The sequence below is a fragment of the Rattus norvegicus genome, chromosome 16, assembly GCF_036323735.1.
Source record: "Rattus norvegicus strain BN/NHsdMcwi chromosome 16, GRCr8, whole genome shotgun sequence".
In the NCBI taxonomy this organism is placed as follows: Eukaryota; Metazoa; Chordata; class Mammalia; order Rodentia; family Muridae; genus Rattus; species Rattus norvegicus.
Window position 1 is genome coordinate 2,748,549 of NC_086034.1, and position 10,264 is coordinate 2,758,812.

The following is a 10,264-nucleotide window of genomic DNA, read 5'->3' on the forward strand; positions in this document are numbered from 1 at the left end:
GCTGCTCCTCTAAGAAACTAAATATCGGGGTTGGGCATTTAGCTCAGTGGTAGAGCACTTACCTAGCAAGCGCAAGGCCCTGGGTTTGGTCCCCAGCTCCAAAAAAAACCCAAAAACCAAAAAACAACTAAATGTCTTCCTCAGGGTTGGCTCCTTTTCTTCTGTCGAATTTACCTACTTTTTTAAATTTTTATTTTATTTATTTTATTGTTTATTTTGCTGCTGGCTTACTTTCACAAGCATTCCTGGTAAACTTTGCTCTGATACTTTCCCACAGTGAATATTGTCTGAAGTGAATTAATCACGTGCATTGGTCCTTATTCTTGTTTCAATGCCCCAAATTCCTGACAAACACAAGCAAGGAAGGAAGGTTTTATTTTGGCTCACAATTCAAGGGTACAGTCCATCATGGCGGCGGCGTCCTGGTGGTGGGCGATTGAGGCTTACATTATGGCTTTTTTAGTCAGGAGACAGAGAGCATACACAAGAGCACAAGAGAATGAGAGCGCATGCTCAGGGGCTTGTGGGCGGGGCTTGTGGGTGGGGCTTGTGGGCGGGGCTTGTGGACGGGCTTGTGGGCGGGGCTTGTGGGCGGGCTTGTGGGCGGGGCTGCTCAACTCACTTTCTCTTTTTATTCAGACCAGGACCCCAGAACTGGGGCTGGAATAGTGCTGCATACAATGATGTGGGGCTACCATCTCAATGTACTCAGTTTAGGATTTCCCTCACAGACATGCCTAGAGATTTGTCTCCTAGAGTATTTTAGACTCTGTAATGTTGACAATAAAAGCATCACAAGTCCTCCCCGCCCCCCCGCCCCTTGTCAACTTGACCCTCAATCATATTCCTTGATTGGGGGCAGAGTGATGAGACAGGGAGGCAAGAAGTCAGTTCTGATCAGTACAACTCAGTAGCCAGTATCAGTTCAAACTTCTGGAGTTCGACTCCAAGTAACTTGCTTTATTTTAGGCATATTTTAAGCACAGCACAATTCGGTGAAAACTATTTTGGTGATAATTAACTCAGTCCCGCGTGCACAAAAGAACAGACTAAATCTTGAGGAACAAGATAAGCTAAATAATGAGCTAGATCTGTAAAGTTGTAAAGTCCACAAAGACAGGTTCTAGATTGTCTGAGAAGAAAAACTGTGATAAAGGTCTGGGGAAGAGTTGGTCTCTAGCCACAGGTAGTGCAAAGGTCACCAGGCTAGTAAGCATGCCTGCTCCCAGGCTTCTGGGAGGATAACGGGCATTTCACTCCTGTCCTTGAAGGGACAACCCCGTGTACTTACCATTCCAGGTTCAAGGGTCAGCAAGATGGCTCAGCGGATAAAGGTGATTTCTGCCAAACCTGATGATCTGAGTTCAATTTCAGGGATCTATGTGGTGGAACTGACTCCTGCAAGTTGTCCTCTGCACAGTACACATGTGCCATGGTGTATGTGTTTGCCCATGCTCAAATAAATAACAAAATAAGATATAAAACAAAAACCAAGTTATATATTTTCAGCATACAATGGCACGGAGTGAACACTCCCATTTTAAAGGGGACATTCCTATTCCTATGGTGGCATAGCAATGAAAGAGCAGAATAAAGCGGTCACCAAATCCAGTAAGGCTAACACAGAATCCTGCAGTTCTGTGTCCAGCATCTGTGGTGCATGACAGAGAAATCTGGGCTCTAACATGTGTGGGGAGACATGGCTCCCGAGCCTCCCAAGCTCTGCAGCCGGCAGTCCACATCAATCTCTCTCTCTAGGCCAGCCCGCCCCACGCCTATAGCACTCTTTAGCAAAATGTCCCATGACCTCAGCATCTGTAACAACCTGGGGCCCTCATTGTAATTTAGGCTCCACCTTGGCAGCTTTAAGAGATGGCCTCTTAAGAGCTCTTTGTGGGACTCTGACCCTGTCACACATTGCTCTGATGTACAAGTTCTCTGGAACCTTAGTGCCAGGTTCCATGGACCTGTCAGCCTTACGACTTGGATGTCTACAAAGCCAGAACCATGTGGATGATTCTGAAAAGTTTTGTTGCCAGCTCAAGACATAGCCTTATCCCCTTGAACTGAAGCTGTGATGGTCTCAGTGTGCTCCCTGCAGCCCCAGGGAATCCATTCAATAGCATTCTTATTTGAGACTCTCATTTTACACTCAGGGTGTCTCCTTGCCCATTATCCCAGAGGTGCAGGAGATTCTCTTTAATGGCTATACTCTTTCTAAGAACCAGCTTTGTCTAGAGCTTTATACTCCTTCCCCAGTGAAACATCATGGTTTCAACTTTTTCTGCTGTTTCATGTCGACTTGGATAAGAGCAATGACAGTAATTGAACAGTCTGAGTGTTGTCCTGTCGTGTTGTTTCTTCTGCCAGACAAACGAGTCCCTATCTGTTGAGTTTAGCTTCACTTGGTGTGCATGTGTGTGTAGTGTGTGTATGTGTGTATGTGTGTGTGTGTGTGTGTTTGTATTATTTTTCTCATCACTGTGGTGAAATTCCTGACAAGAACAACATAAAGAAAGGGTTTATTATTTTGGTTCACAGTTTGAGGATATTGTTCATGTGCTGGAGAAGGGAGACACTTGAGGCAGTAGGCCATTGTGTGCACAGTCACTACACACACACATACACACACACACACACACACACACACGATCAGGGGCTAGTAGTGTTTGTTCCCTTTTTCGTTTTTTTTTAAAGCCACACGCAATTTATCACAATTTCCCCAATGTTGAAACATGTGCATATTACATAGTCCATTTACACACAGTTGTGCATGTACATATTCAATCAGTGGAGTATAGTGAACCACCAGCGTTCCTTGTAAGTATTATAAAATGTAAATGTCACTCTCTGAATCTTTTAGAAAGTAAATTTAACTGCAAACTCCAGAAAGGAGAAAAAAAATGCAGTTTGTGTAAGTGCCCCGTCCTCTTCACCCAAGCTATCAAACCGTGCTGCTGAGATGACAGCCTTCTGACCCACAGATTGTCCCTTACTTATATGTTCATGCACCCCAGTGAATGCAAAGGTAGTGAGCCCATCCAGAATGTTCCACTAAGAGCACATTTCACTGGGTGGGTAGAAGTGGAAGGATCAGAAGTGCAAGGCCAACCCAGGCTGTGTGAAATTGCCCTTTAAAAAGCAGCAGGGTTTAAACTTAAATGTTTCTCTGAGCTTCTGTTCATTTTCTCAAGAAGAAAAGGGGAGCAGCTGTGACTTGTCATTCAATGTCAAGGAGCTTGCTCTGGGTCTCGGATGAAGAAGCCCTCGGCTCGGCTGTCTCCGTGGGGTTCTACTGGCCGATCCGCTCACAATCGGGCCGTCAACGAACACTCATGCCGTACAGTCCCATGATGTTGATGCCCTCTCCAGTGGTGTGGTCTGGAGTCCAGTGTGGGAAAGGGAACCGACAGGCAGTAACTCTAGCACCGTCCTCAAGTTCAAGCTCAAGCTTCTTTTCCAGCTGTGACATCACCTGGGGCACATCAAGAATAACGACATTGGAGTACTGTGCAAAGGTGACCTTCCATAGGTCTGAAATATAAAACTTGGCGGAGCCATGCACGGCTGCCCTCCGGGTACGGTAGCTGGAGTACTGAACCCAGCCACGGACTCAGTTCATACCTCACGGCTGGGAAGCCTTCCTTTGCAGCTGCAATCGCAATCGTCCATCACCACTGCCAATGTCCACCAGGGGACTTCTGTGCCGCAACATCTTGACAACGATTTCAACCTGCTCCAAAGTTGCAGGCACAAATGGCAAACTTTCCGAAGGGTCGGAGTGAAAAACGGCGTGAAAAACAGCGTGGTCACAGCATACACTGTCACCAGTGCACCTCCAGTGACCCCAGCAGTCAAGAACCCCCAATCGCTTGTCAGAATTGTCAGATTCCGGACTTGTAGGAAGAACACAGGCCGACTGCTTTTCCTCAGGCATTCTCCTCTCTCCATCGCGTGAAACTTCTGGGGAGCCCCTTTCTCCTTTTTAGTAAGACCCAGAACCCATGGAATGGTACTTAGTTGGGCCATCCACCTCAACTCACCTAGTCTAAAACCACACTTACAGACTTGCCCAGAAATTTGTATCCTAGGTAACTCTTGATCCTATCTTAGGCCCATTCACCCCCATGCCTGCAGCTTTTCTTGGCAAATATCCCATGGTATTGGCACTTCCAATGTCTTGGGGTGTCCTTGTTTTTTGAGATGAGATCTTGCTGTGTAGAGCAGGTTTCTGCTAAGTAATCTTCCTCGCTCATTCGTCTAAGTGTTATGTTGTGGTAACATACCTATTTGTTCCCTCCCTCTTTTCTTCCCCTCCCTCTCCTCCCTCTCTCCCTCCTCCTCTCTCTCCTCCTCCCTCTCCTCCTCCCTCTCTCCTTCCTCTTCCTCCTCCTCCCCCTTCCCCCCCTCCCTCCTTCTCCCCCTCCCCCTTCTCCTTCAGGCAGGGTCTCATGTACCCAGGCTGACCTTGAACTCAATATTAGCTGAAAATGACCTTGAACTGATTCATCTGCCAAGTGCTGGGTGTGCAGGCACCCACCATCACACCACCATCTTTCACCTTCTTCATCACGTATTCGTTAGTACAGGCTCATGCTTTAAGCCCAGTGAAAGGCATAAACATTTCTTCTATTGGTTCTATATAGTGTCTCACCTTGTAGGAAGTTTCCAAGTCAGGGTTTCATATTAGAATCTTTGGTCCAGTTGTTTTTCATTTTTGATGTATAGTGTGACTCTGGATTTTAGTGAACTTCAAAGCCATTTTATCATGCATTGAGATTTGATCTATGTGGAACACAGTTTGCTCCCATAAAGTATACTATGTCTTGCATAATCTATGCAGTACCTCATTGTCTTGATGATGGACAATTTAAGTTTTCAAGCAAATCTTGATGTCCAGGTGAGGCTTTATGTCTGGGAAGGTCTTTCTCTCTTCTCTCTGTATTGTAATATCAGCTCATCAAAGTCTTTAATTGAAATCATGTTGATGAACTGAAACCTTTATGGTGTATATATAGTCTTTCTGTCAGTGAATAATGAATATAATTTCATTTGAATCTTTTTACAAATGTCTTGAATATTTTTGATCATAAAGATGAACACATTTGCATCTTTATGTGTCTCGTGGGTTTTGGCTTTACAGATGCTATTTTCCCCCTGCCTTTAATTCTATATTATCATCCTTAAAACAACATTAGATTAGTGTTACTAGTTACTAGACTTACAAGTTACATATTTTAATCCTATTGATGTCAAGGACTCCTCAACAGATTCTGGCTTGATCTTGTGCAGGTAACCACAGCGGCTGTGAGTTTAGTCATGTTCAGACAGCATTTCATAGCATGCCTCCCAATACTCCAGCTTTTTTTTTAAAAAATATTAATTTTAGCTTCAGATACACCAGAAGAGGGCATCAGATCCCATTCCAGATGGTTGTGAGTCACCATGTGGTTGCTGGGAATTGAACTCAGGACTTCTGGAAGAGCAGTCAGTGCTCCTAACCACTGAGCCATCTCTCCAGCCTACCACCCTGTAGCTTTTATATTTTGTTCCCTCTCCTAGGATGTTCCCTGATCCTTGTTGGGAGAGGGAGGGCAATGCAGATGTTCCATGTATGGATAAACTTACTCTGGGCATTTTGAACAGATTTCTACATTAAGCATTAACTACTACAGAAAGAGGCTTCTCTATTTAAGGTCAAAAGAAGCATGAATCTATGGGTATAAACATAAATATTTAGAAGGCAGTTTGACAATAAGCCCTTAACAAATAACAATACAGTCCATCCTAGGGCCTATGACTTCCCTAGCCTCGTGTCTTAGTTACTTTTCTACTGTGACAAAGCATGCTGACCAAGGCAACTTATGAAAGGAAGTGTTGAATTGGGACTTACAGTTTGAGGGAGTTAGAGTCTATGATGGCAGAGCAACCGTGGTGGCACTAATAGCTGAGATCTCAACAATTCCACAAGTAGCAGATCGGGGAGAGAACACAGAAAATCTGCTGAGTCTTTTAAAACCCCACAAGTCTGCCTTTGATACACCCCCTTCAACAGGGCCACAGCTCCTAATCTTTCTAAATAGTTCTATCAAGTGGGGACCATGTATCTAAAAACAAGAGCCTATGGGAGCTCTTCTCATGCAAACTGCCCCACCATATACACTTATTGCCTTTGTATCACCATGATAGAGCACCAGGGCTGAAGCAACCCATTAGAGAAATGGTTTACTATAGACTTATGGCTCTAGAGAGATAAGAGTCTATGCTGGGTAGTTTGTTTGTCTGCTTGTTTGTGTTTTTGTTTTTTGTCAACCTGACATAATCTGGAGGTATCTGAAAGAAGAAAACCAAAATCGAGAAAATACTTCCATAAAATCAGGTTATGAGGCATTTTCTTAATTAGTGGTTGATGGGGGGAAGGCCCAGCTTATCATGTATGGTGCTACCCCTAGGATGATAGTTCTGGGTTTTATAAGAAAGCAAACCATGAGAAGTCAGGCAGTAAGCAGCACCCCTCCATGGCCTCTGCATCAGCTTCTGCCTCCAACTTTTTTCCCTGTTTGAGTTCCTGTTCTGACTTCCTTCAGTGATGAACAGGGATGTGGTGGTGTAAATCAAACAAATCCCTTCCTCCTTGGGTTGGTTTTGGCTGTGGTGTCTCATCACAGGTATAGAAACCCTAAGAAAGGCAAAACCTATCACCATCATGGAGGGGAAGTGTTGCAGCAAACACCAGTCCTGGAGGAGGGAATAGGCGAGAGCTTACATCTCAGACCACAAGCGGGAAGCAGAATCCGCAAACTTGAAATAAGGCAACTCTTTAAATTCTTAAAACAAACGCCCCAGTGACACACTTCCTCCACCAAGAGTATACCTCCTAAGCTTGTCCAAACAGGTCCACCAACTGTATAGCAAGTAGTAATTCAAACTGACATTCCATGCTCTCCTTACGGTATAAGGCATACATTCTCTCCTGTGGAAAAAAATCAGAAAGTGTTTGGTTACTCCTATAGCATATATGCCACTATTGCACCAGTGGGCACATCTTACCTAGCATGTTACTATTTTAACATTAGTGGTCCAGCACTGGGTAAGATCATTTCTCCCCCATAGCACCTTCTGCATAGCATAGAACCCATAGTTCTGCATAGCCATCTCCTTGCCCAATGAAATCTAGCCAGCAAGGAGAGAGTTTTCTGATCAGTCCAGTATTGACATCACTAGGTCCTGCAACCAGATGTGTGGTATCTTCAGCAATGGGGAGGGGGAGTTATCATCTAGTTATGACAGGAAACCAAGAACAAGAGCAATAGCTGTTCTTCTGGAGCCTCTATGACCAATAACTCAGAGGGATATTTTTACGACCCATAGCCACACTGAAGATTTCATTGAGAAATTCATCTCTTCTGGGAAACTATTGTCTCCCCATGCATAGGACTTCTGTTCAAACTCCTGTTTTTACAGATTAGTGGGACTTCATAAGACTTCTAAATACATCTCTAGTTTGGGCTAACCCTCCCTTCCCCTCATTTTCCCACTTTTGTGTCTCCAGCTCCACTTAAACCTTTAACTTTCTGCTCTATCATGCCTCAGGTGGCCTAGTGTCCTCTCTAGTTTTGCTTTTTGACATGGGTTACAAGGTTGTACATTTCCACAGCTTTACCACACATACTTTGTTTTGGTTAACCCTTCTCCTGTCTCCTCTCCACCCCCTCCTATTCCCTGCTTGAGTATGTCTTTTTCTTTTTTCCTTTTCTTTCTTTCTTTTTTTTTTTTTTTCAGTACGGGTGGGTCCTTTATTTCCTTTTGTCCATTAGGCCATGAATTCGTATGGACTGGGCTCCAGCAGCTCAGGCTCCTTCCTGTTAGTCCTCACAAAGTGGGCTTCTCTGGGTGGCGCAGGCTGGCGCTTAAGCTGAACCCAGGTACCCTTTTCTTTGGCTTCCTTTTTCTTCTGATCGTTCTCCTCCCGCTACTTCAGGAAGCTGTCTCTGCTCTTTGAGTGCTTAATGTGCTCAATTCGCACACTGATCCTCTTGACCAGAATCTTGCATTTAACTTGCTTGTTTACAATCAATGTGTCTGCGCCTACAACGCCAGTGTGTGAATATCGGGCGTAGGTCTGCGGGATTGAAAGAAAACTCATACACGGGTCACCCATTTTCAGAGAGTGCCACCAAGGCTTTACTGAGATCTCCTTATATACTGAAGGCAAAAGCCTCAGAAAACAAGGCAGGTGAAAATCCCCAACCAGGAAAACAGGAAAAGTCTGTGTGGTGGAAAGTTCAGGGCCCAATCAGGGGCATAAACAACTTCTTAACAACAACAAGCTAGAAGGCTCTGTGGGGAGGAAGGGTGCCATGGAAAGTCCCAGCCCCAAATCAGGGGCTAAGAGCAGCTGCCAAGGTTGTAAACAATTTCTTGCTATAGCAGGCTAAAAGGCTCAGCGAGGGGGAAGGGAAACACCAAGGTAGGGCCTAACAATTCCCCCTCTTTTATTTTAATTTATTTTTTTAAATAGCGCCTGTCTTAGGATCAATTTGGGGTTCCAAAACTCTTTCCCGTCTCTGAAAATCCTGCCAGCCTCAGGATTTCTGTCTTAGGCGAGTATGGTCCCAGAAGGTTGCCCATCTTTGGCTAACTACTTGTTGTACAAACTGAGCCTAATTTGGGCCGATGAATTATTCCCGGCCAAAGAAAACCAAACCTGTTTGGTTTCAGCCTGAGACTGGATCCGTTGGTACCTTAAAACAGCCCAAGGGCAGCTGCTAAGAGTGAGCAATCAAGATAAGCAATTAAATCCAACAGCCTTGTTGCTATTAAGGACCTTAACAGGGTTACACACATAGAATGATAAAAGTCAGAACAAGATATAACATGGGTTTCCCAGAGAAAGTCCAATTGAGAGCAGTTTGTTGGTTGAGATTAAGAATGACCAAATGAATCTGAATATTAACACTATTCTGCACAGTCAATGCCATGGCGACTTCTCCAGAGTGTATCCACAGTTCCAGTGACAGCTGCCGATTAAGATATGGCCACACCGGCCACTGCAGCAGGAGTGGCTGAAATGGCGATGGCAGCAATGACTGTCGCAGTAATGCCAAAGTCTCTTTTATGCCTGTAGAGTTCCATTGGGAATCAGCCTTTATCCAGAGGTATGGGGATCACACCAGGAACTCAAATAATCCATGCAGAATCTTCCTGTTCCCAGCAACTGGTCAGTAGGATAGGACCTGGAAGAACAATTGAGAATCTCCTCCCTTGACACTGCCTTAGTCCCATTCCGAACCAAAAAGGAAAATGGGTGCCAACATGCATGGCACAGATTTCAGATTTTTCTCTTAATTGACCAATGTCTGAAATATTGAAAAGAAATATTGAATCTTTTCTGGATCAGCAGCTACTCCCAAAAATTTAAAGCACGTTGTAAGAGTAAAAACTTGTTGTAAAATGTAAATGTCTATATAAGAATAATATACACTGAAAGATTCAAAGTCTTCTTGTATTGAAGCAGTGACAAAAATTTTTTTGCATAATGTAGGGCCAAAAGTGATTCAAGGCAAAACTTTCCAATGGTATCACTTCATGGGCTCTCCAAAATTACAAGCAAGCTCACTAAATGAAAATCTTTCACAATTGCCAGGATGTAAAGAAAGAGCATAAAAACAATCTTTTAAGTCTATAATAATTTATATGTATTTCTTGAAATAGCAGTTGGAGTGAGCAAACAGGCTATAATGCTCTTATAAGTTCCATAGCCTCATCAACCTTTTGTAAATCCTGTTAACAATCTGTACCTGTTTGAATTTTTTCTTAATTACAAATATATGTGAGTTAGAATCTTGAGCCTGTCTGTGATCAAACTGTAAACTGTAGCCAATGTAACACTGGCAATCTTTAACCACAATCTTTAAGTTTCCCTTGTAACACCAGAGCACAACCATAACTTTGGAAAGCAAAACTCAACCTTCAACAAACCCTCTATTCTCCAAAATCCAGTCTCTCCAAAGCACCAAGTCCATTCCCCATGCTCCAAAGTTTGCCAATTCTTGCATATGAACGAAAAATGGTGCAGGCTCTGATTCCTCAACAAAGAGACATTGCCCTAAATTCTTGTTAAGTGTGGTTTCTAGGATAACAATTATATTAAAATATTATTTCAATTTAGACCTGTTTCCCTGGGTTGGCTCATGCCACGTGTTGTCTAAAATTACTCCATCCGAATTATGAGGTTTAAGTTACAAATTTTTAACCATACCCA

The 10,264-nt window shown here is 43.7% G+C and overlaps 1 pseudogene; it reads right to left on the minus strand.

The window, feature by feature from the left end:
- Positions 1 to 3,220: 3,220 nt before the first annotated feature.
- Atpsckmt-ps1 (ATP synthase c subunit lysine N-methyltransferase, pseudogene 1) lies at positions 3,221 to 3,937 on the minus strand (annotated as a pseudogene).
- Positions 3,938 to 10,264: the final 6,327 nt, after the last annotated feature.